Source organism: Alligator mississippiensis, chromosome 1, assembly GCF_030867095.1.
Source record: "Alligator mississippiensis isolate rAllMis1 chromosome 1, rAllMis1, whole genome shotgun sequence".
NCBI classification, from domain to species: Eukaryota; Metazoa; Chordata; order Crocodylia; family Alligatoridae; genus Alligator; species Alligator mississippiensis.
Genome location: NC_081824.1, coordinates 45,680,583 through 45,707,912, shown reverse-complemented (window position 1 = coordinate 45,707,912; position 27,330 = coordinate 45,680,583). Strand labels below are relative to the sequence as shown.

At 38.4% G+C, this 27,330-nt stretch overlaps 1 protein-coding gene across 1 annotated transcript in view; it reads left to right on the top strand.

The window, feature by feature from the left end:
* The window catches only part of CSMD1 (CUB and Sushi multiple domains 1), a 2,292,800-nt gene that overhangs the window by 593,671 nt on the left and 1,671,799 nt on the right, over positions 1–27,330 (top strand). The gene's annotated exons all lie outside the window — the stretch shown is intronic.

Below are 27,330 nucleotides of genomic sequence, written 5' to 3'. Positions count from 1 at the left end.
CCTTGTCTGTTGCCTCTGTGCTGCATACCATCCCAGCCATATGTTGTAGGGTAAGACCAACCCTGGATACCCCCCACAGGCCAACAACACATGACCACCTGCTCTGGTGATGGTGTGTGGCCCCTTGCCCCCCAGACAGCACTGGCAGAGTTTGGCCCCTGTTCCCTGGGCAGAGTTGGCAGTATCCAGACCCCTCACCATGCAGGCTATGTAGGCAGTGTGTGGACCCTGGCTGCATGGCAGCAGAAGATGTCACATGGGCTATATGTTAACTGTTCACAGGCTTCATGTGTCCCATGGGCCATTTACAGGCCTGTTGTAGGTTGCCTGTGGCCTTCAGGTTCCCAGTTAGACAACCTTGTTTAAAAAAATTAAAAATAACTATCATGTCTCCCTCTGATTCTCACCCCCTCCCAAATTTACTTAATTTTGTCAATGTTTTTTCATTTGGCTTGCAAACTGCCATCCTCATTTCTCTTCTCTGGAGCCTCTCTGGTTTCCTATGTTCTCCTTAAAACATGGTGTGCAAAAGTGGACACAGCACTGCAGTTAAGACTTAAACAGTACTAAATATAATAATCTCATATGCAATGCTCCTGTGTCTTGAATATAATACCTTTTTAATGCAACCACATTTCTGAATTTGTCCATAACGTCCATATTCTTCTTAGTAGTGCCACTAAGTCAGTTATTTCTTTTTCTTGTTGCATATTGTTTTTCTCTATACATATCATTTAATCTTTCTTGAATTTATTTTGGATTTCCATAATCCAGTTTTTTAATTGATTAATATATCCCAAATGTAAATCCTGTTGTCAAAGTTATACTAAAATACAGCCATATGTCTACCTCTTTTATCTACCAAACAAATTATCTGTGTTTGTTTGTGTATATCCATTTTATTGAATTCCTCTGTTGATGCACTGGGCTTGAATCATTTCAATGAGAGTTTGGTGCTTAATCTACCTGAGTACTTTTTTGGCCAAGTACAGATATTAAACTTTTACCAGTATAAGTGATCAGAAACCAGTCTAGACCCATAACAGAACAGAAATTCAGCACACACAGACTGGTTTAAAAATAGCAGAGCCTAGTTTAAGATTTGCACCCCTCCTCGCCCCTCCCCACCAAAGGGCAAATGTGTGTTCTGTTTGCTACCAGTCTAAACTAGGCCCTTACAGAAAACTGCATAACTTAGAACGATTCCCTCTCGGGATTTTTGAATGTCTGTACCTAGCCTTTGTGTGACTGTTTCTGAGTATGTATGTGCCTCTTCAGGTACATGAATGAATTTGTAAATGCTCTTATTCCTTAAATAATCTGATTTATATTTAGATGCTTTAAGATTGTAAGGCCTTACTAGTCTTCAAAAAAGTGGTACATTATAAGTGTGCATATCTAAAAACTGAACATCTGAACTTCTGATTTTTAATAGCTCTAAATTTAACCCCCCATAATCTCAAATCATCTCAAATGTTTGATTGTGGGTCAGGTCCAAAACTTGAAGGAAGAAAAGCAGGGAGCAAGAAGTCTTTACTTTCTCTTGGAAAAAGTTGGTAAGGTCTATATAAAAAGGGCAATGGAGACAGAAGGTGTGTGGGTTTCAGTCAGAAGTTGGAGATAGTGGAAAGTCAGCTGAGTACATAACTTAAAGTAGTTGAGTGGACATATTTGGTTAGGAATGTACTACAACAAAATTATATTATTTTATTTAAGAATAAAGAGGAAATTTAAAAATAGAGTTGTTACCTTTAAAAGGTTTTTCAATCTTGCCACTTGAAAGTTATTGACATTTCTAATTACAAAGAGCAGTGTGAATGCTGTTGTAATGTTAATTACTCACAAAATAAAAGAGTATAAAATGTTTAGTAGTGCTCTGTGTATGATCATAATAGTTTTTTTTCTTAAAACTGATCTAAAATGAGGAATTAAGCTTTAAATTGAAATTCTGCCTTTAACTGCCTTTAATGATCCCGAGTATTCATTTTGTTATAGCACGTGCAATATGTGAAATTACTGACTGTTTGAAAAGAAGCTGGTATAGGTATGACAGAAAGGGGGCCAAGAAAAGTGTTAGCTTAATTTCTGTAGTTTGGACATTTAAGATTCATGGCATCATTTCATTTGGTGAGCATTTTGTACTTTCTTATAATCAAACTTTGGAGACAAAAAAGATTAGTTCTTAGCCTCATGCCCTGGTTTGCTTAAGCAGTTATTTGTTTAACTTTAATGGCATAAAAACTTGAAGATTAAGTATATTTGACCTATTATTAATTAGTTGCTAAGCATATAGCTGTACTACCTTAGGGCGTGAAGAAGCATTCATGGGACTCAACTCAGGTTTAGGCAACTTAGTTTAAGGTTCTCCCCTTTGCTTGCATACCATGCCAAGGGGCTCCTATGAGAGAACTCCACTCACACACAGCACCGTAACCCGGGGCACAACAATAAAAAAAAACCTACCATCCCCATTTTTTACTATCATATTGCTGTGCCTGGGGTTGGGGCACAGTCGGCAAGCATGGAGGGGACTCCATACTTGAATCCCCTACAAAGGGCTTCTCTTGGTGTGCCTGATTTGCAAGCCTGAAGCAGGCATCCCTTTTGGAAGTTCCCTCTTACACTTGCAGAAGCATTCAAGGGGAATCCTCTGCATCAGCAAGGGTAGGTTTCCCTGACTTGCTGACACATTTCCTAATTTGGTGGCACTTTTCCCACAGGATCAGGCCCTTGAAGCCCCAGAAGGGACAGTGGTCCGTCCCTGTGGGATGAAAACCCCAGCAATGTCTATAGATGTCAATTAAGAAAATTGGCTGTGCTGTGACATCGCAGTACAGCTGACCACCCTGCAAAAAGGATGCGTATTCCTAGCCAAAGTCTCTCAGTGTAGCCTTTTATCCATCTTTGAATTCTGCTTGTGACTCTTTTCTGCATCCATGTCAGTTCTCCAACATCCTTTTTAAAATGTGGGTACTAAACTAAATATCTATTCCACCATTGGTCTCAGTGCTGAATACAGAGGAAATAAAATCATGAGTTAATAATGCAGTCTTCATTATACACATATCCTTGGCCATTTCAACCATTACATACATAAACTTTGCTATACGCACCTTAGTTTCAGAATGTGGGCCTAACAGGTTCATAAATTAGTACCTTATCTAATCCCATTTGGAAGATTGGTGGCATGCGGGATTTGAACACAAAGGAATGGTTAGGCAACAGCATTCTTGTATCTAACCATACTGAATACTGGAAATGGATCTTTATCTATAGACTGCATGTCGTTATAAAATAGGCCAGAGTCTGTGCAGCAATTGTATGCTTAGAAATAAATTCTTATATTTTATTCTGGATGCTGCTGTGATTTACCATTGTGGTGGATGAATAAAGTAATCTCTAAGCTTCTAGTTGGGATTTTTGTGTGTTGTTACAAAAGGGGCAGAATTAAGGTTGCATACTGCTTAAGTGTGCTTTTCTAATTTTTAACTGCTAATGTTTCTATTTAACTTAGTTTTCCTATTTTTGGATACATTTTGGCATGGAGGGCCTTACCTTTGAATATCCACCTTCATTTTCTCTACAAGTATTAGGCAGTTTTAATATCTAAAATACTGACTGAAGATAACTATCACTAGTCTTTTTTTCCTACAGTTAATAGTATGAAAATATTTGCAGACTAGTATCCCTAGGAATGAAAAATATAAACTATTTCTTACCTTCTTGTCTTAAAAAAACAGCTACTAAAGAGAGTTCCTCAAGCCTGTTACTGGGCATACTTTGTTTTCTTTTTTGCTTTTTTAATGGTGGTGATCCAAATTTTAGTTTCACAACTTTTTTCTGTTATATGTGTAACAAATTAGTAATTTATAAAGTCATTTTTCAGAAGTAGGTTTTGTTAAAAAAAATTAAAACTTGTTGAAAGATGAGGTATAAAATTGTGCAATGCTAAGAAATTATTACAGAAAACCCCCCCAAAACTGTAGTACTTAGCCAAAAGTATATTCATAGTGAAGAGAGCTAATAGCATATAAAATATGACTCACTATACTGATGCTCTTCCAGATGGAGAAAATAACAGATTGGCTGAGAGTAATTAGATATATTAAAAAAATTAAGTGACTTGCTGTCCTCTAATACATTTATTAAACTTTCTTCATTTCATGACAGTTACTTGAAGTAACATTCTCAAAATAGGAGCTTATTAGATAGAAATATTCTTATTCCTTAATAGTTTAATCGTCAAAGGCTGTGTACAGATAATCTCCTTCCATCTGTTAGGCAGATCTGATATCTAAAACATTTTTACTTAATATATCTAGTACTACTTATTTTAATATAATTCATATTTTAATCATATTTGCAGCTTGGGATCAATGTGTGCTGCAGTCCAGGTATACGTGTCTGGGAGCACTGCAATTTATTGCTACACACTAATGGCATATGTAGATGCACCCTTTAATAGGTAGAGTTCCAACATCAAATTGTGTAGCCTAGATTAAATTATTGTTGTAGAGAAGGGGATGATAACACAAAAGTGTGTTAAATTACATAACATATGGAAATGAATCGTTGAAAGAACTCTTAACATGAGATGCTGAATAACACAGGTTTATGAGCAAATCGGCAAAAAGATTGGCTTTGTGCTTAGCTAGCAGCCATAGGTTATGAGTGCTGGATGCAAAGAAAGACAAGGTTCCTTGGGTGAATTTGATATCTTTTATTAGACCAACCCAAATGGTTGGAGAATAGTTATTAAGCAAGCTTTTGAGTTCAAAAACCCTTCGTCAGGCTAAGGAAGCTGCAGCAGTTGGTGTGTGCTCTTCCTGGATGGAATGAAAAGTAAACAAGCCAGGGGCTGGGCTGGGCTGGGCTGGGCTGGGGAGTCAGTTGCCAGGCAGATTATCTCCAGGCTTGATGCTCTGTGTGTGCCTGTGTTGGTGCACCAATGGAAAAAAATATATATAACTAAAAAAAATTGCATCTAACTAAAAATACAGAATATGAACAAAGATTTGACCCAAGGTAATCACATTTCAGCATCATAATATGAAACTGAGGACATAAAAGATCTTATTAAGGAACCAAGACAGAAGGGAAATAGAAAGGCTTTACAGCATGAAACTATTTAAATATTTAATATATAAAAAATATTAGGCAAACATATGCATAGGGCTAGCTAGAAAAAATACTCTTTCTAAAATAGTTTGAGATTTTGAATTTTGCTTTCTGCATAAAAATAAAAATTATAAATATCAAATTATTAAAGGTGGGGGGAGGGGAGCAGACAATGGGAGAGGGAGTGGACAGGGGAGAATTTCTTTCTGTTTCTGCCAAGGTAAGCCATAGTGCAATGAGTAGGGCATTCATCAGAGAAGAAAGAGCTGGGTTTAAGTTCCTGTTCTGATTAAAACAGAATAGGAATTTACCTCTGGATCTCTGGCAGATGATTTGATAACTGTTGGACTATAGAGTTAAGATTTTGCAGTATAGATCAGTAATTTTTTTTTTATTATTTGCACAATTTAGAACAGGTGCAACAGGAGTGACTGCAAATACAAGCCTTCCTTTATAGCTTGACTGTTAGGACTCTCACCTTCGGAGATGTGAGACCCAGATTTAAATTTTGACTGTAAGTCTAATGCCATTTTAGCCCTGAGGAGCCATTCAACTGAAAACAATGCATTTCACAAAAAGTATAATTTCAACACACAGGTGTTTTTGACAAAAAAAAAAAAATAAAAAAAAAATTGACAGTTTTGACTGGCACTACATAGGCATGTGCCAATAACAGTGGAAAGAAATGCAAATACAGACAAATGCTAATTCAGACTTTTAATCTTCACTCAAAATTCCTATCAGATTAGTACGGGTTCTTGAAAAAGAGGAACAGACTGCAAATGGCACATGAGCACATCATATGTAACCATGCTAGGTTATCTTATAATAACAGTCGCAGGTATTCTTGACTTTAAGAAGATTGCTTGGTCTTGTTTACCCATGTGGAAAGTCGGGAGTAAGTCACACCGTTTAATAGCATGCTTTTTAGATGAAGAAATCCTTATAGACAATATTCATCTGGTTCAATGTAGCTCTGCAGTACTTCCTGCTCAAGGCTGGGTCATAAACATTGTAAACTAGTCCCAAAGAAAAAAGGATCCATACATCAAATAGGGTAAATATGTAGGTATCCTGTGTATGCTCTTTTAATGGAAATTGCATTTTACAGGGAATCTTGAGGCATCGAACTATCAAACTTAAATCATCACCTAAACATAGCAGTCAGGGCAAGTCATCATAAGAAACAATTTGTTCTAACTAACAGTGATAATACTATAGATATTCTCAATGATCATAAACCTGAAATACTATATTTCACATGTGAGGATTAGAGGCCAGGAGATCAAGGCAGAGCTTTATGATAGGAGAAGCTCAATCATCAAATTATGTATCTTACAGCAAGCCTCTAGTGAGGTGATTTAAAATATGAACATAGAAATTGCTCCAGAAGAATGAGATGAAAGAGCACTCAGAAAGACCTACTTTTAAAAATCTACTCTTTTAATAGAGTTATTTGAAGTTTCATGTTGTTTGAAGTTACCAAAAATTGTTCAAAATTAAATTATCAAGATATTCTGATTCATTGTTTCTGTATAGTCTGAAGATGTACTGATCAGAGAGCATATGTCTAATAAAATAGGATTTTTTTAAAAACGTATATGGACACAAACATCAAATTGCACATCTGATACCCAAGCACAATTTGTGGTGGATAAGAGTAATAAAACACTGTACTAAACAACAGCATATGTGAAAAAGAAAGAATGGAATAAAAACAATCATTTTCTGTGAAAATAAAGGTTGGTTGCAGTTTCCTGCTGATACCTGAAACACTTTCTCCTCCTCAGAAAACTTACAACAAAGTAGATCTACTTTGAGGTTATTTTTTACATCTAGAACTGAACCAGTATAGTAAGATGGAAACTTGTCAAGAATAAGTCTGCACAATAAAGTGTTTGTATCATGTGCAAGCACATTTTTGCTATCTAATTCTAGAATGAGTTATAGTAGTAGTGAAAACTCAGCAGTATGGGTTTTAGCCTGTGCTTGCAAGCAGACTAGCAAGTCTCAAGGGACCATGGACCATGTGCATGTATTCTGGTTGATATCTGTGAAGTACAGGCCATGTTGTTGTTACTCTTGCTAGTTATGCTAATACATGCTACAATCAAATCTCCGTTTTAATGTGTGTAGACATTATGGATGCTTATAGCATAGCTAGGTTAAAAGCACTGAAATATTCAAACAATAACCTCTCCTCCAGGAAGTTTTGAATGATACTCATCCTCATGTATACAAAGTAAAAAGTGGGAAAAATACTGACTGAAGGAATAATATAATGTAGGTTGATCCTGAAAACACTCTAATAATCTCAATGCACTTGCAGGATTGGTCCATAGCATGTACTAGCAATAGTGTTCGTTTCCTGCTCTTGTCATTTGAAGATAGTCATCTTGGAGAACATGTTAAAGGTTATTAAAATATAATAGGCTCTGTGACCCCCTGAAATACCCATTACACTTCCTGATTGAAGACAGAGTTGCAAGTCAGCATTTTTGACTGAAGTTATTCAAATATTAAGTACTGTGAACTATAATAAAGCGTCAATATGATGAGTAGGAATAATAGAGGGACTTCAAAAGTTTGCATAGAGAAGAAAATGTCAGAGCTCTTGGGAATGAAGCACTTGTGTAAGCAGATGGTTAATACTGTGAGCTTTGCTGCTAGTCTAAAGCTGTCAAAATATGAGTCCCCCAAAATATAGTTGTCAGGGCAATTAACTGAAGGGAGAAAATTGAAAGTCATAATTCAGTGACATTGAAAGAAACTTTGTTCCTCAGTTCTGGAAACAGGATGCATTAAATTATCAAGTTGGGAGAGTCTTTGTATTTTGACATATGTAGCTCCACAGTAACAGAATGTTAGCTGAAAACATAAGTAGTGATAAGGTAAAAAAAAAAAAAAAAAGAAGAGGTCTTGTTAGATTGCTCCCAAACTCCTTGTATTGCACAATATTTCATTGGTGGTTGTTTTTCAACCTGGCATTTTGTCTTCTGTGCTTTGTCAGATGATTCTATCCAAATCCATGCCACTGGAGATCTTTAAGATCTCATGTTCCAGAGTGAATTGCTTTAGTCTAAATTGGGTGAAACCAATTAATCTGATTTTCTGTCTTTCCAGCTTAGGTACTCACATGGTACAATTACTTTAGTACTTGAATTCCATTGTTTCAGTAATACATTTAACTTTAAAGCACCCTAAGAGTTGATAACTTTATGACTACTTTATAAATGGGAAACAGGCATAAAAATACTTAGTCCTTAACTCCCAATAAGGACTGGGAGTTAAATGGCATGCCCAGGGTCATTTAGGATGTCTCTCAGAGTAGAGAAATCATAAGATAGTAGAGAAGTAAGGTTGGAAGAGATTTCCAGAGGTCATCCAGTGCAACATCTTGGCAGAGACAGGATCATCCCTATCTAAACAATCCTATGCAAATCCATTGTTTAATTTAGTAGCAAAACTACATGGTCAACCCTGGTAAAACCACAGAACATTCTCAGTTTATCACCAGGAGGGTAGTAAAACACTGGAACAGATTACCCAAGAGCTTGTGGACTTTCTATGCTTGACGGTTTTTAATACCACACTAAGCAAAGCTTTGACGGGGATGATTTGGTTGGGCCTGCTTTGAGCAGGGGGTTGGACTAGATGACCTCCTAAGGTCCCTTCCAACCTTAATTTTCTATGATTCTATGATATAACACCTGGACCTGATACAGCTAAAGTAGGGGGACCATGGCAGCCAACATCCTGCTGCAGCAAGGTTTTTAAACACTTGAGAGATCCAAGGAAGAGGGTCACGTCTCCCACTACAGAGGAAGGCAAAAACTCCCACAGTCCATACCAGTCTGATCATGGGGTAAATTTTCTTCCTGACCTCAGATGTGGTGATCAGTCTGACCCTGAGCAGAGGGGCAAGACCTTTTGGCCAGGAACCTCCTGATTTAAGTCCCAGCACACTCTAGTTAAAACCCCCAGTTTTGGCCACACCCAGTACAAAACAGTTTTGAGGGAGACTTTCTAAATTGAAATACAAAATAAAATTTTGAAGAAGTTTTCTCAGAAAATTTCACAGTGGAGCCTTAAAAACTACTTTTTTCAGTATTATTAGTTAAAATAATTTTGCAAATACAACACAATTTTCAGAGTTGTTTTGATGAATCTGAAAAGGGTTTTCCCAGTGAAAGAAAACTTTTTCATAACACATTCTTCCCACCACTCCTCCTAGGACCTGGGCTAGACCAATTTCTGGCTGTGTGTATAACCCTTCTATCTGTCTATTATTATATGTTTTGAATAGGTATTAAAAACAAAGTAAGATAGTTTATCTTGCAACCATAGCAGAGGTGAAGGGAATGGTAAAATCCATCTACTTGGCCTTGCTAAGCTTTATTTCTATACAGTTGCCTAGACTACACTTGAATTTTCATAAATTTCTGGCAGGAAGTTTTAAGGATGGTTCTTTTCTCATTGTATCTTTGATGGGAGTGATGTATATATCTATACAGCTCTTTAATTGTTAAATACTCTGGACAAGTATTGTTATATTGTACAAAGGGCATGATAAATAGAGTAAAGACAACCAAGCAGTTTCTGCTAAAATGGAATGATATAATTAGATGTTTCTTACTTTTGAATCAAAGCTGGTGCTCAAGTTGATATTATTAGTCAATACCATAGTAGTCCAATTTTGTAATTAAGTTTAAAAAAACCCCAAACTTTAGGGTTTGATTTTATTTTCTACTTCCAGCTACTTTTTCCTCACTTTTTCAATCCCCATCTTCACTAGATTTTTTTTTCACTGTACCTCCCACCCCCCCAAAACAAAACTGTTCATTTACTGACCTTGTAAAAACCCAGATGGGTGGAAACATATATGATGATTTTCTTTGTAATCTATTAGTGGTTGGTCTGTAGAGACATCATGCTCATGCTAATGAAGATTTGCATTTAAGTTCATCTATGAGAAGTGCACTTTATATTGGAATTTATGAATGTGTATACATTTTTTGTGGATGATTGATAATGAAACTATCCATAATACAAATAATCCAATATAAAATTCCATACTCATTTATTCTTGAGAAATTGAATGTTTTCATGGTCAAACAGGATCATCATTTTGCTTCTGTCTCAGTATAAATGAGTCTATGCCATAATAAATGTAAACTCCTTTCAATTATGGGATATAAAGCAAAAGGACACCATATACTGTCATGGAAATGAAAAGAATGGAGAAATGATCAATGAGATAATAGACACAAGAGATGAAAGTTAAATTCTACTTGGGCCATCAACTAGGCCTCTGAGAATAGGGAAGTATTCGATTCAGATTTGAATTTGGCCAATTCAGAGGACAGTGATTTGTTTTGGAGATTTGGATCATTGTCCTGAATTAATTTGGCTGAATCAGCTTCGGAAGATTCAGCACTGATCCAGAGAGATTGAGTGATTAGTATTGACCAGGGAGAGGCAGGCACAGCCATGGGGCAGCTGCCTCATGGGCGCCAAGCCAGGGGGGCGATCCCTGCTGCCTCCCATTGACCTGCACTGCGCAGGCGGGTTCTGCTGTGAGTGCCCAGAGGCCCCAATCACTGCTCCTGCAGCTGGTGAGTACAGGGCTTTTTTTTTTTTAAGTACCAGGACTAGGTTGGGACCAGGCAGGAGATGGGGTCAGGCAGAGCAGTCATGGGGGCTTCTCCCATGGCTCCCCCCACCCTGGGAGAGGCAGGCATGGTTCCAAATTTTCCTGGAACCACCAATCCCTCCCATGGATCCATTTTGCCCCCACAGTCCTCCCCAACCCCATCTGCAGACCCCACCTGCCCACCCTGATCCTCCCCAATCCCTCCTGTGGACCCCACAGGAGAACCTGCAGCTGGCCAGTTGTGCCTGCCTCTCCCTAGCCAATGCAAATCACCAAATCTCTCTGAATCAGCGCCGAATTGTCCAAAGCTGATCTGGCCAAATCGATTCAGGATAGTGATCTGAATCTCCCAATCAAATCACTGTCCTCTGAATTGGCCAAATCTAAATCTGAATTGAATACTTCCCTATTTGCACAGGCCTAGTAGATTCCTCTTCACTATACTTACCTAGAAGTGAATGAAGAAATTGAAGATCTGTTTAAAGGAATAAGCTGACATCAAACAGAAAGAGACATCTTTCTAGGTCGCTCTTTCATTTGTTCTTTTATTAAGAATGGTGTGAAGATGTCAACTGAATAATATCAATAGCTTCCTGCTAATTCAAAATGTCACTAGCTTCAGGAAGTTTGAAAATATTGTAATGCTTTCTTAGGTATTATTTTAGTCTCTACATGTGCTACTACTAAGACTAAGAAGATTACTTACCAAAATATTAATTTTCTTTTATAATTACTTATTTTACCCATGAAAGATTTGACATGGACCACATATTGGATCTATGGTATCCATAGGTTTCTGCCCCTAACCTGTTCTAGCTCTTCTTCTTCTAGTAATTTTATGCATAAAAACATCCATTTTAGCTCATCATTCATATATATTTAATTTATTTTGGGGGAAAATAATCCTTTAGTCATCTAGATTAATTTGACTAGATTTACCATATCCCACATGAAATTCTATTGGTAGAAAAGAACAGAAAAAAATCTCTGTATAATCTGAGTGGGCACACCCAGACAACTGCAAATGTGCACTTTGCAGCACCTCTGATACTTTTGAAGTACCACAGAATGCATACCCCACACATGAAAAGGTTCTACTCACTGCACTTTTGCAAAATTACTTGAAATCCTGGTATCTAAAAAAAAAAGTGACAAAGTGGAGTGGCACACATGGCTGTAGTGTGTGCCACCTGAAACTGGGTCCTGGCCAGCCAGAGTTATGCTCTGGCTGCCTACCAGGTTTTGCACACCTGGATTGCGAGTGTTTTAATCCTGGGGGTTCCCCAAGGTCCAGGTAAGGCTGCTGGGGCCAACCCAGGTGCTGGCCCCAGCCTTCCCTATCCCACCATGCACAATTTGCTGCATGCTAGAGCACATGTGCAGGTGCATTCACCAGGAACAAGTAGCAGCAGCACAACTGTGTGCCACTGCTATTTATCCCCAAGGAAACACATGTGCATGCTCATCTGGATGCGGCCAGTTTGGCTAACTAAATTGCTAGCATTAGTTTTTTTAAACAGCAGAGGCACCTTTTAGCTATAACAGTGAAACCTGGCCATCTGATTTTAACAATGTTAATATCTTGTCAAAATGTATGAGCATGAGTGGTGAGTCAGTGAACCAAATTGTGCTCTCATTTACATCAGTATAATTGGCTTTGGTAGATCCAGTTTGGACTTACACCAACATAATGGAGTGCAGAACTGGGTACAGAACTCTTTGTGTACCAGGCTTCTATTTATAGGGTGCCATCAAATATAAAACATAGAATGGGATACAGATGCTGAACATTTTCTGTATCTAATTTTCTAATGAGATGAAAGTGCTTTTATTGTTGGCATTTAGGAATTCCAAAAGAAACATATTAATGTGACCTGGAATGTCTGATAAGGCTTAAAATGTCGGGGGGGGGGGCGGGGGTCAGGTATAAAGGGTTATTAACTTCACAGTGCATGTAACAAATACCTATTCTTATGGAACAACACTAGTTCTGTTTCTCTGATAACATTTTATTCAAGTAGTGCATATTTGTCTAGTTTTATTAAGTATTGTATGATGCTGTTTTATTTTAAATCCACTTACTCCAGAAGCTTGCAAAGCCATTCATGTTGCTATTTTTTGAACTATATGCATTATGCAGTAATCCTGCCAAAATACATAATGTATATTTTTCAGCTGGCAGCATCTTTGGTGTAGTGATATGTTTTGCTTGCAAAAGAACAAGCTTTCGGTTATTCATGGTATGGTGCTCTGGCTTGGCACTTGATTTCTGTGGTAGTTATTGTAGAAGGAAACTGTTCCAAAAGGTATTCTCCTACAGTAACACTGCAGGAGACCTGAAGCCATGGGGAAGTAATGTGATTTCTTGCTATCCAAACACATTTTTCCTCAATGTGAACAAAGCTGGTTCATCAGTTGGCAATCACTGTTCTGCTTGTTGTGATCCTTCTGATCTTCCTTCTGAACTGATCTCCCACCATTCTGATGTACCACCAGAGCTTGCTTGGCTGGTGTGATGCTCTGTTTTGTTTTGTTGTTTTTTCTCCCCCACAAACAACTGAAATCCTGTCTCTAAAACCCTGGGTCTGAACACTAGGTCTGAGTTTCTGTCTCTTTCTCAGGTCCCTTCACAGCTGCATTCTGGTAGGGCTCTAACCAACTCTTGGCATATTTTTGGAATGCCTATTTATGTCTGATAACTGTTGCCACAGGCAATTTCAGGGGGGCTTGCAATGCATGCAACAATTGCTCATTTGGCTGCTTGGTAGCACCTAGAAAAAATAGCTTCCTTTTCTGAAGACTAAATGTGTCAAATCCATTACAACTACAATGTCCTTTAGCTTTGAGATTGAAAGTTTTGATTTATGTTTTGAATATGTAACTTCTATGAGTAGTTCCCTATTGAGAGCATTTTTGTTATGGCTGTTTTACCTTGATTACAAGATTTACTTATTTGCTAATTGTTCTCTCAACTAACACATGGTTGAATCAGCATCAAAATGAAAACTGAGGATATCTTCATGGTTTCTCCTGGAAATCATACAGTTAACTATGTGAAATTTAATTTTAAAGGTTCATTAAGCATGTTCTATTCATAACTGATATAAAAATACAGTGTTAGACAGAAACATAGGTGGATAAGAGACTCTACCTGTGTGGATTAAATACTGTGACTGGTTGGTTGTCTCCTTTAAGTAAATTAGCTCCAGCTCCCCTGTGATGGAGCAGGTGCACTCTGACTAGACCTGATTAGGAGGGTGATGTGGCTAATAAATAGTGAAGGGAAAAAGGAATAAGCTTTCCATAGGAGTTCCCTGGAAGAGGCAGTCAACTGGGTTATGGTGAGAGGTGTTTGGCATAGCTATAGGAGCTTCCCAGTGAGTGGCAGAGAGGCTTACTGCTTTATTCATGCTAAAGATCTAAGGCCAGTGAATGAGAAGATCAAGGTAAATGCTAGGATCTGAAGGGTGCATACAATTGTTTGGGGAGTTTAAGGGGAGGTTAGATCATGTTTTAAAATGGCCACCAGATCTAAGTTTGTCCAGGTGCAGACCTTATATTTAGATCTCCAGTTAGGTGGATCTAAGTGCTAACTGTACAGAAGTTTAGGACCATTAGATTGGTCTAAAAATGGATAACCTGATTTAAATTAAGTGTACCTCCAAGGTACCTAAATTAGGTCAGGTCTAGCAAGGCTGCTCTAATTGAACTTCTGTACAGTTCCAGTGCAGTGCTGGGACTAAGAGAGCCCAGCTGCTGGCCCAAGCCCTGGGGATTCCTATTCCCACTCTGGCACCGGACTATTTTTAGCAGTGGTATGCCAAGTGGGTTGTATTTGGTTTCAGTTAGGCCCAATTTGGGAGACAGTGATTCAATTTGTTGATTTGGATCACTGTCCCAATTCAATTCTACTGAATCCAAATGTGAAGACACAGCTTTAAATGTTTTTTTTTCTATATACCTCAAGGTACCATGGTCTGTGCATGCTGACAAGGTGGGGCGGATGGAGCATCCCACAGGAGTGTGCCCCCCTCACGTGCTCGGCAGTGGACCCCCCCCCCGTATCCCCCTATGTGATTGGCTGAGGGGGGACCCCGGGTGCCCCCACAGACCCAGGAGACACTATTCACCAAGCCGGGGGGTGGGGGGGGGGGCCCCATGTGCTCCATGGCAGACCTGGAAGTGGTTGGGAAGTGCTTCTGATCCACTTCTGGGTCTGCCACTGAGCACACTGGGGACTGCTCTGTTCTTCCATGGGATGCTCCATCTGCACCAGCATCTCAGCATTCATGAGAATTCACTGGTACCTTGAGGTATGTAGAAAAAACTTTTAAAGCTGTGTCTTTATCTGAATCGTCAAATCTCTCCAAATCGATTTGGAGGGTTCGGATTTGATTTGGAGAGATTAAAGGGTCTCCTGGTTCAATTCAGATTCAGAGATTTGGCCACTGAATCCGGCCGAATCAAATCAGGGACTGAAGCTTTGCATAGTCCTAATTTTTAGCCCCCTGGTCCCTCCCCTCACCCCCAGATGAACAACTGTTCCCCCAGATGCTTCTAGACACCCCCCCCACCATCCCACAAACTATTCCTATTGCCAGTTTTTCACTGATGCTGCAAACCAAGGAAGTAAATTGAAGTGGGGGGAGGGGTGGGCGAGTGGGATGGGGGAGTTGGTTCACTGGTGGGGGTTGTTTGTCTGGAATTTGGAATTGGAAGTTCAGGGGGGATACTAATAGCCCCTGGCCCCATGGAGGAGACTCCCCAGACTCCCCCAGGCTCCCCCCCGTAGCCCCTGGTAGCCCCCTGATCCTGCCAAATTTTCCTGGAACCCCCAATCCCTCCCATGGATTCATCTTGCCCCTACAATCCTCCCCAGTCCCATCTGCAGACCCCATCTGCCCACCCTAATCCTCCCCAGTCCCACCTGTGGATCCCACTAGGTTCCCCAATTCTCCTCCCCCAGAACCTGCTTATCCCCTAATTTCCACCCCCCTCAAGCCCCTTTTGTCAGTCCCCCCATTCCAACTTACCTTAGATTTTTAATGTTTGTATGTACCTGGAAGGTTTACTTGGAACCCTGCCTTTGATTTGGTAGAAGCTTATTGAGCCCAACATATTTCAAATAACAATAAAAAAGGGAATGTGTAGACAAAATGGGGGCCCTAAATTGAAGCATCGTGTTTTAAAAAACACTGCTTCAATTTAGGGCCGATTAAACCCCCATGTCCTGCACACACCCTGTTGACAGAGGCATGCAAATGCCAACACCATTAAAGTGGTGCAAAAGCATTAAGCCCGCTTTGAAGTGTCATGCACACATGCCCCTTGTTTTGCCTACGCATGCTTGTTCAAATTAATGTTTTCCTGGCAGGGTTGTTTTTTCTTAGTCTTTTTTTTTCTTTTTGTTAATCAACTCTATTCCTAAACCTCTTGTAACCAGAAACAGGGTTAGTGAATGAAAGACAGAATTCATTAATATTTTCTTATTTTTATGGTGAGAAGGTGATCCTGGATAAAAGCTACAGAAAAGCTTTAATTTTTAGACCAGTGTAACACAGAAAGAACCACATAAAACCGAATTACCACTGTAACATCATATGTCTTCTGTGGTATGAATTTAGAATGAGAAATCTAGTATGACTTTGACTACCAACACTTCAGATCTTTATGCATTCACTGAGAGTACTTCAGTCAGCAGCCCTGTTCTCAGTGGCTTCTGCCATCAGCCTGCTCATAAATTACTATTAAAAAAAAATCTTTGTATTTGAAAGCAATTGTTATGTCTACAACAGTATTTGGGCTACTCTTTAGAATATATGTTGTGTGGAGGAAGGACCATCAAGAGCTATTTGTACAAGTTTATGGGTGATTTTTCTCAAAATTGACAGTCCTGACAGGAGTTGCTTTTGAATGGACAGTTTCCTTTGAGAGGGGATGGAGAAGCAGGAGAAAAATATATAAATTTTAATAGTATTTCCCTCTGGCTGTTGGAGTAGTTGATTAATGAAGCAGAAGAGCCTGTGAGAGTGCAACTCATAGGAATGGCTCTGGCCAGCTTTCTCTTCTGTGATTTTTACCTTTTTCATTATCTTTGACATTTCTGAGACTGAGCTTTGTTCCAGATTAGTAGCCTGTGGCAATGGGCTGGGGAGATGAGAATTCACTGAAAATACAGAACATTCACACAACACACAAGTGAGCTTAGAACAGCATTGCTCAGTTAGATTTTGTCGGTAAACATATTCTATATACAACAATTACTATTAAGGTTGCTCAGGTTCTCAGAAATCAGGAAAAGCCAATGCTACACTAACAACTTTATTTTTTATCCCTTTGCAGTTTTACACCGATGTAGGGCTTTTAGTAAGATTTCTGTATATTATGTCTCAGGATACATTATGGGGAATTCTCTAATATTATCTAACCATAGCCAGCGTCTTGTAATACTTTGTTTACAGTATTTTATAAGTCACAAATTCCACTGATGAAGTAATCAATGTGTGTTTACTGACTGGTTCCAAACTGAACTCTTAGAAAGGTTTTTCCAGACAAGAATTATGTTATGTAAAAAGCTCCTAGGTTTTAACATTTGTTTTAGACAGTATTGGAACAAAAATGAAACCCTTTTAAATCAATTATGAAAAATGATGACCAAATTACCCCAGGCTAGCCAATAGCCCAGTGATTAGGATATTCACTTGGACTGTAGAAGCCCTAGGTTCAAAAAACCTGCTCTGCTGGAATCTCTCCTATCCCAGGGACTTTCCCTAACCACAGTGATACAAAGTCAATCTCCGTAGCTTGAACTGTTCTCATTTGTAGAAAATAATAATAATAAAAAACCTTATTAAGCCATCTGTAGATGGACCTCTCTGATTTTAACCAGAAATTCTATCCTATAGATGCAAATACTTCCAGCATTTTTTTTCTAAAATGACATGCATCTGTCAGAAGCATTTTTATTAGCAGGATCCTTTCACTGAAAAGAAAATGCCTCATGAAAATGTCATGGCTAGCTCTACTTACAAGCTGTCTCTCCCTGTCCCTTTCCCTCTGCCCTCCCTCACCCCCCACTTTACAATGAACATGCATGCAAATAAAGTTGTTTCATATTGGACTCCTTAATCCTCTGAAGTACTCTTAGATGTGCAGCACTTGGTTCTAAATATTACAGGTGACTATTATGATACCATCTGAGGGCAGAGGTGCCGATTCCCAGATCTGCAGACTCGGTATTCTGCAATCTTGTGTTGGTTCTTTACTTGCAAATTTTCAATTGTCAGCAGATCTATACACTCAAATCCTTTTTTGTTTTTTAACAGGGAAAAGAGAGCAATAACTTTATAGTTGCACAATTTCCTATAAGAGTCAAATCCTGTATGCTCCTAAGCACCTTGAAATCTCATTGAAGCCTTCTCATACAATCATGCAGATTTGTTCTTTTGCCACTGCTACTAATACTCTTAATTTTAAAGGCTGAGAAAATGGAGTGAATTGAATGTAATTCAATGTAGGAGCCTCAAAGTCTCACTCTTTTTTGTTCTTTCTATTTTATCATACTGCTGGCTATATGTGATAATGTCATGAAATCAGTGTTCAGTGAGCATTTTGTAATTACAGACCCTTGAAAACTTGTTTTCTGTACAGTATAAAATGCCTCTACTGGAATCCCAAGTTTCTTCCTGCTAGTGCACTGCTTGCTCAAAGAAACAGACCAAAGTTTGCGCTGGGATTACTTCTTATCCCTGCAAGTCTTGGTCCATCACCTGATACCAGACTTCACAACTACTACACATCTCGGAGTGACTTCTTTTTTGGGTTCTGAAAGAATAATAGGTCCTCCTTTCCATAGGATGGGTTAGCCTGGAATATCACTTGCCATGAGATCACTCTTTACCACAGTAAGGAGACAAAATAAGGAATTATTATATAAGAGGAAAGAATGATATGAGAAAAAATGACCATTAACTTGGATGCAGAACAAAAGGACCACTTAAGGTTTCTTACCTTTTTGTCTGACTATGACCTAGTCCTTCCAAAAGTCTTCCCATTATTTTCAGAGATCCATCTTATTGCAGTTCTTGGCAGTCCTGACCATGGTGGACCCAGACCCCTCTAAAGCCTGGAAGAATCTAAAGATCATATGTATCTTCAAGATAGCTCCCTAAATACCTCTAAGTCAGCCCCCCCCCCCCCCCCAATCCCATAATTGTTGTATTCCTCATGAGTCTCCTCTATAAATATTGTTCCTGCCATGGGCAGCTGGACTTCCAGCTGATGTTTCATTACTTTAAGATGCCTTAGCTATTGTAAGGCTCTTTCCCATTACAGGCAGGTAATACTGCAGGTACCCATGTCAGCAGTAGCCCCTTCGGCCTGTGTTGGAAATGGCAACTATCCTTGCCCTAGTAGTACAATGGCAAGAGATCCTCAGCAGTTTCTCCTATTCCCTTTTCCTTAAGTTTGCATGCCACATTTCATTTGGCTAAACCATGACCAAAATCCATACATATATATGCAGATAGTGTAATACAATCCATAGAGATAAAAATGACATAAATGAGCACAGCATAACACTGGCTTTTCAACAAGACCACACATGCCAGAGCACTAAAACAAACACAAGAAAATCTGCAGGACTTCCCACAAACCCTTTGAATTATTTGGGGGGGGGGGGGGGAAGAAGGGTGCTTAACAGTTGGTATGTTGTTTTCTTTAGAAATTTGGCAACAGTCTTTCTAAATGCAACTTTCATGTTTTAGATCCAGCAGAATGACAAGAGATCACAATTACACAAAATGACACTGTATTCTAGCAGAACAATCACTGTTGTGCATACACTGTACACTACAATATTTAAAGCTGCATGAAAGAAAGCAATCCACTAATAGCTTAGATATGGTTTTCTGCAAAAGAGTTATTTAAAACAAACCTCTTTCATCTTCGAAATCATTTGCAAATGAGTGTCATACATGCGAATGGTCTCTCCTGTAGCCAAATATTTGTACGTAGTCTAAATTGAATTTCAAATGATAAGTGCTTGGTTCACCAAGAGTACAAAGTTAACTCTTTGATGTGATAAATTATGTATAAAATAAGGTGCATTTACATAGAGCACATGTTTGTAGTCCTCCCTGTTCTTGTCATTAGGAGGCAATAAAGCATAATTGGGAATAGAAAGCAGATCTCTTGCACAGTGATATTGCTGATGTTCTTTTTTCTTCATTCCTAATTAACATTTCAAACCTGGCAATATTATTGGGTATCTCAAATATATTTTCCAGCTTCCCCTTATTTATGATATATTTCTAGACTCATTTCCATTTAAGCCCAAATGGAAAGTCAGATTTTTGCCTCCTCAACATATGTCAATGTACGATTAATAACTGCACTTGTATTAAAATATTTTTTTCAGGAATAACAATAATTCTGTCTTATTGGGTATATAATATAAGTATACATACATACATAAATACAAGTGAAAGAGTATGAATAGGTTTGGGACACATGACTTAGGAGGAAAGGCTGAAAGAACTAGGGTTATTTACTCCGGAGAAGAGAAGACTGAGGGGGAGTTGATAACTTATCATCTCTTGAATCAATTACATTAAATCTAGTTCTTCAATGGGCATGTCTACATGCAATATTAATGTGACACAATAAACTCTGGTGCAGTTCATGCCAGAGTTCATTGCTCCCAGTCTCAGGATTTACATGAGCACCTAGGACTGCAGCACATGGAGCCAGGGTGGTGCAGCCCGTTGAGGTGGTCAGTCTGCCATCCAGGAGCTGCTTCCCCCCCTTCCAGCTCATTGTGCTGTGGAGAGACTGGCTGGGGCATGAGGGTTCTATAGTGTGGTGCTAGCTGGCAGGCAGCCCCAGCAGTGTTGCACCCTTCTGCAGGGTTCAACACAGACATGGGTGGACTGGGTGGCTGCCTGGGGCGCAGACAGAAAGGGGTCCTGAAAATAGTGAAAATAGTGATTATTATTATCATTATCTCTGGCAAAATTGAGGCCCAATACTAAAAGTTCACCTGGGGCCACTGGGAGTCTAGGTGCAGTGCTATCCTTGCACCCTGGCCTCCCACATCACCATCTACATATGCATTTCACCACATGTAACTACTCTGCTGTAGGATACTGTCTGTGTTGGGCAGTACTATCCTGCAATGCAGTTAATTAGTTAACTGTGGCCTAATAGTGCTGTATGTGTAGATGGTGATGCTTTACTGGGTAGCTAATTAGTCAGCTCCACAGTAAAGTATCTCATGTAGATTAAGAAGAAAAATAATACCTAATATGCTGAATATTAAATCTCATAAAAGTACAGGATTAAAAACTGTATACTCAGTCCAAAGATCCTAAATGGCAACTTCATGTAGTTGATACAACTGTTTAAGTTTCACATTTATCAACATTAAACAGGCTAGTATAAAACTTGAGTGAAACTTATTTTTCTGCATAAGAGTTGGATGTCTTCTGAGGATATATTAAATTCATACATTCCATAATCACTGTGCTTTCAGTTAACTGCATTTCTGTGCCACTTCTTGTGCATAGACTCTGGGACAAACTGAATGACAGGAATGGTTGCTAATAGCTTTTCTTTGTTTTGTTTTGTTTTGTTTTTACTAAAAAGGATTTGCCTTTTTTACATTCTTTCATCTTAGTTTGAGAATGGAATGTTATTTCCTTTTTTCTTTCAGCAATCACAAGGTCTGTTTTAACAAAGAAGTTAAAATACATACAGTGTAATATTTGTGTTTCATTAGAAGTAAAGTTTTATTGCTTAGAAATGCAATTACCTGGGGAAATGTATGTACATGACTAAATGGGCTTATTACACTCAAGCACAGTACCACTTTTGGAAACATTAGATAATTACTTCTTCTTCATTAGGTATTATGCAGTGCTATAGAATAAAATCCTTCCTTTCTTAGAACTTCTTCAACATTGCTGTCATTATGTGTGAGGAGGGTCAATGAATTTCACTCATTCAAAACTTATCTAGCCAAATAACTGTATACACATTCCAGGTCTCCTTGAGTTTCTTGTTCTTTTAAAGTACTGCTGAAGTATCTGAAGTTATTTCTATCTATCTTCCCTTTGTAAAACTCAACTTTAATACTATACGTGTCCTAGAAATTCTTTTGTCAGAAGTCCTTGGTGGAACTGGCGAGTCAGTTAACCTGATGGCAGATATGCTAACAACTGTGCAGTCACATATTTGTATTTGCCATCTGCAAAAACAGATGAGTTCACGTGTGTGAATGTAGCTTATGAGGCCTGGCCAAAATGTCTGCAAAGGAGCGATACTACTTTTTCACTGAAGGTGGATTCATATGAGCAACACACTTCCACAAGATATTAAGTAGGTATAGTTTACAACTCTGCACAAAACCTTTATTTTTGACACAGGCTTTACTACATGACAAAGGAATAGGAGATAAAAGAAAACTTAAAATGTGTGTCCTAAGTGGACCATCTTAAAGAAAGACAAAGAAAAGTGAGCTTCAAGTTCAGTAGATTCCCTTCTATGCATCTCCGCAATATGTATTTGGGAAATCTACTGAAATGAGTGCAATGGATGATATATGGAACCTAAGAACAAAGTCAGCCCATTATTTGGCTGATGAAATCTCCCTTGGATCCTATAAATAACCTGATTAATCTAGTAATTTAAGGTGATATAATTATTATTTATCTTCAATAGCCCTTGGAAACAGTCCTACACTGGATTAGTTGTCTGTTATTGTCAAGAGATTCAAAATCGTGACTCAACCCATACACCCCCACCCAGACTGGATTAAAATAATGACATTTAAAAAATATATATATATATGATTTAATTATGTGTTACTCTTGGTATAATGCTATTATACCCAGTTATATACCATGTTAATATAAATACAAAATTGTGTGGATTCATTTGCCTTTTCCATCACTTGTAGTTCATGTTTTCAAGATTTTTTTCCATATCCATGTAAGTGAGAAACTTTATAAAAAGAAACTGAAATTTAATCATATTATCACATGGATCTTAAGAAAAAGCACTAATTAGTGTGAGTCTACTGATGGAGATGATGAGATACTGGTCACTATACATGATTTAGACAGGCCTACCTGCCCTCTAACAACATGGGAAGAGATGAGAAAGTGTCATTTTGAGCATAGAAAGTAGAGGAAAATGTGGAACAAGAAAGCCCTGTCCTCAGGTACATGTTTCGATTTATAAACTTTTGTTATTTTGTTAATCTATCCAGAGCTCAGAATGAGATCTCCCACCCCTCCTTTTATGTTTTCCTTTCTTAAAAGAAGTGAGTTTTACCAGTATTTGTGGGGAAAAAACCTTAAAAGTGGCTGCATCTTGATCCAGTCCACCAGAAGCAGGCCAATCTCACAGATTCCAGCAACACAGCTCAAACTCACAAATAGCTCCCCCAAATTAGTAGGAATAACAAGATAATTTCAGTAGTTGAAATATAGTGCTAGAAAGGGTTTTCCCTTCAAGACTTAGGGAAAGTGGGGGTAATGGGACTCCAGTTGTACGCAGCCTCTAAGCTTGAATGTCCCAAAATCAGATAGCCATTTCCTGTTTCCAAAACAGTAGCTCTCCCCACCAGGATATTTGCCTCCTCTCCCCACACAAACTTCTTCCATAAGCCCCAGCTCCCAGGCACTGGCAACTGCTACTCTTCCCAGGCCAGTAGTTGTCTACAAACCCTACTGCTCTTCTTGGTTACACTAAAGTCACCGTTTCAAGCTTTCATTTGCAAAGGTTAGTTTGATAAAAAAAACAGATTTCCTTTAAAAGAAAATAAAGACACTTGACACTGAGAACTGAAATACTCATGTTTTAATTTAGCTTGGTGTTTCTAAACCCTAGTGTGGGGGAGCCAAGTATATGGAACCCACCAAAATCACCTTTAGTATATTTTAAATGCTTTCATGGCTTTGCTGTAAGTGCCATCATATGTTTTTTTTCATCTGAAGTGGGCAAAACTTAGCTTATGGACAGTGCTCTCCCAAATACTGCCACATTTTTTTTTCCTTTATTTGAGTCCTGTTTTCCCCCACTGAACTACCAACCAGTCAAGCTCAACCTGGGATCTGACAGTCAAGTGGCTTTCTCTCCTCAAGAATTGTCCCTAGGAATAAAGCTTCTGTAGATCAAAATAGGCCTTCAGTGTTATCTCTGCAAGAGAACTGTGCACAATTCAAATTATGCCCTTGGTGACAGCTAGGCAAACCTACTGTCAACAGTGTACTTGTACAGGTGTGAGCAATTGGAACCAAGAGAGCAGTGTAATTTTTTTTTTCCCTTTTTAATAATAAGTCAGCAGGATCCATTTTTTTTTTTTTCTTTTTGGCTCTATTGACTGTGTAAGACTAGTAAGAACAAAGACCAATAAAATCCAATTTTACCACAAAAGTGACTAAGATGTGATATACAGAAGGAGTAGAGCTAAGATGTAGCTATTTTTATGTAGCCATTTTTCAGCGCAGAACTGCATTATAAAATTTAACTTGGATTACTTTGTTTAGGGACAGAAATATTAATACCTTGCTTACATAGTATTTAGCACCATGTGAAGCAATGGCAGTTCTCCTAACATGCTTTAGCTTCCAAAGTTAGGATTTGTAAATGACAGGCAGTTAGGAAACTCTAGCTTTTCAAACTGAAACTCTCTTTTAGTTTTCATACAAAGAGGTTGAAGTATGAGGCAAGAACCATTTTGTGGTTTAGCTAGGTATGAGGGCTAGTAAAAGGAATGGAGGGGGTGGGAAGGACTAGGTCTGTAATCTTCTACAAGAATAGATGCAAACTAGAGAGAGGTTATATCAGAAAGAGAAAAACTGGCAATTTTCTATTCAGGCAGAAGCAGATGTGATTGTCTAAAATATTTAGGACTGAACAGCACACCGAAGTTCAAATCAGATGACTATTCCCTCGTTTAGCTTTCATCTAGTTATGGAGGGGAAAAAAAGCTTTAGCTGTAACATACCTACTGAGCTCTCTCTCATGCAGACAGTACATTTTGCCTTAGTTTTCTTCTGTTTTGAGGGTGCACTAATATATCCAAGTTGATTTTTTTCTCTTAACATGCTATCTTACAGAATGGCCCCAATAATGTATGGGCATTAACTATATAGCTAAAATATTAAAGAGTTAATGGTTTCATTCCCTGGACTACTAATCCAAATGTACCTCCCCATGTGTTAAACCAGTGGTCACCAACCAGTGGATCTCGATCTCGATCCACTGGTAGATCTGGGAGCCTCTTGGAGTTGATCTGAGGCAGGGGTGAGGAGGGCTGATTGCCCACATGAATGCACGTACATGCCTCAGCCCAGCAGGTCAGTCCATGTGGGAGGAAAGGGGCGGGGGCTAGTTCAAGGCCCCCACTATGAGGGACAGTGCCGCAGAAGGAGGAGCATGGGTAAGTCAAGTGGGGCCCCAGCTGGGTGAGACTTACCTGCTGGGAAGGCATGCCCTCAAATAAAAATATTTTTTTTCTCCCTCTACCTCAATCTGTCCCCCCGACCCCCCACTCCCCACAGACTTACCTGCTGGGGGGGGCGGGGAGGTGGCAGTGGCGCACAGTATATCTTGGGTTCCTTTTAAATGTCAAAGGTGATCACCTACTTAAAAAGGTTAGAGACCACTGCCTTAAACATAAATTCTGCCTCTCTTCTTGTCACCAGTATCTGATTTTTTTTATATTTGTAACATCCTTTGGTGTCCTGGGATTGTTTTCTTTTTTCTCCCTCTCATTTCTGTATATCTGAGAAGCGAGGTTCTCTTGGATGAAGGTGAGGGGTAGAGAATGTGTTTTATTTTCACAGTCCCTGAGAATAGTCTGACTGCATAGGGAGGGTAAGAGTTCTGATTCCATTTTTTAGTACTCCTGTAATAATTGGATGTGTGTATGCTTGCACTTTTGTGTATATATTTTTCATGTGAGAGGACAGGGAAACATACAATAATTTTAACTTAGCAATTATCCTTTCTTAAAGTTTCCCAAGTCTCTGTTCTCCTCTACTTCTACATCTTCCCTATTGTAGAGAACAAGTCATCTGTTTTCCCCTTTCTCAACGTTATTTAATAGATTTTAGGTGGCATTTTTTCATGCCACTTAGATTTAGTCATGAATTTAAATTGGTCAGCGAGAAAAGGTCCTGTAAAATGTTTATTACAACTCAGGTCAGTTTAGCTTAGAAAAAACATTTCTTATACATACGTTAAAAAGAATTGAAGCATCATAGTATTACAGGGTTTTTTGTTTAGTTGTTTTTTTTGCTGGGGGTGTGGGTTGCTTTCTTTTTCCTTTTTAAAACAAGGACCCATTATTTTCCTCCACACACTGCTTCTAAATATTCCCATTATTAAAAAAAATAAAATAAAAAAGGATTTATGGCCCTACGTACATTATCCATGCTTAAATTGCTTTAATCTTAAAAGTAGTGGGACCAATTACAAATGAATAGGGATTTTAATATAATTTGATGTCACAAATATAACTGTTAGGTCTCTATTTTGGAATAAAGTAAAATAAGACATGCATGTGTAAAATCATGATAATTCATTAAATCATGAAGGGTGTAGGTATTTCCTTAAAGATAAATAAAATGTATGTTTCATATACATGTATGCAGTTGTGAAGAACATTTTATCCAACATATTGCTTGTAACTTTAATCATATTTATTTTCTTGGCTATAGAGGCATTGAAGCATGGAGACAGAGCTTCCCAGCTACCTTTTGTTTCTAACATTCCATAAACAGAGCTGGGATGAATAATAAGTAAAACTGCAATAAATCCACTAAATTCAGTAATTATTTAGGATTTCGAACTATGTAATTGATGCAGAATAGTATTTAAACTATACTACCTAATGAGCAAGCCAACTCAAAAGGACCACAACTTTTGAGTTAAGGGCTTTTGGTTTTAAATGGGACTTAAGTCACATGCAACTCTCAGTTACAGCTTGAGTTAACTTTGCCATAAAGATTAGCTTTTATCTAGCCTCTTTAACTTTTAATAAAGTAACTATTTTAAGGGAATGCACTGAACATATCTGTTCTTTTTAGCTCTGTATTTAAATCTTGCCACCTTTGTGAGAATATTTAAGTGTTTCCATTGCAGTTTTCTTTTTAAATGTCTCTAAAAGCATTTTTCTCTCAGAAACTCATTGAGTAGCAAGAGTACAACATTCTTCTTTTCCAAACCTACCAACAGTCTTCTGCTAGGATTCATAGACTATATACAGGATGCGGTGCATATGAAGAACTATGCATCTTTTCTAGCATGATGTACCCACATCCTCCATCTTTGGTGAGGGTACAAGGTGGCTGAAATATAAGATAAGATTTTTCTCTCTTTTGAAATATATTAAAATGTAATTCTCTCATCATGAGGTGTCTGAGGAATGGTTAAGCCTTCACTATGTCACTTACATAATCTGCGATTTCTAAATTGCTCACTAAAGATGAATTTCTTGCTCTCATATTTAGACCTCTTATGTGCTGTGAAACCATTAGGTCAGCTTGACC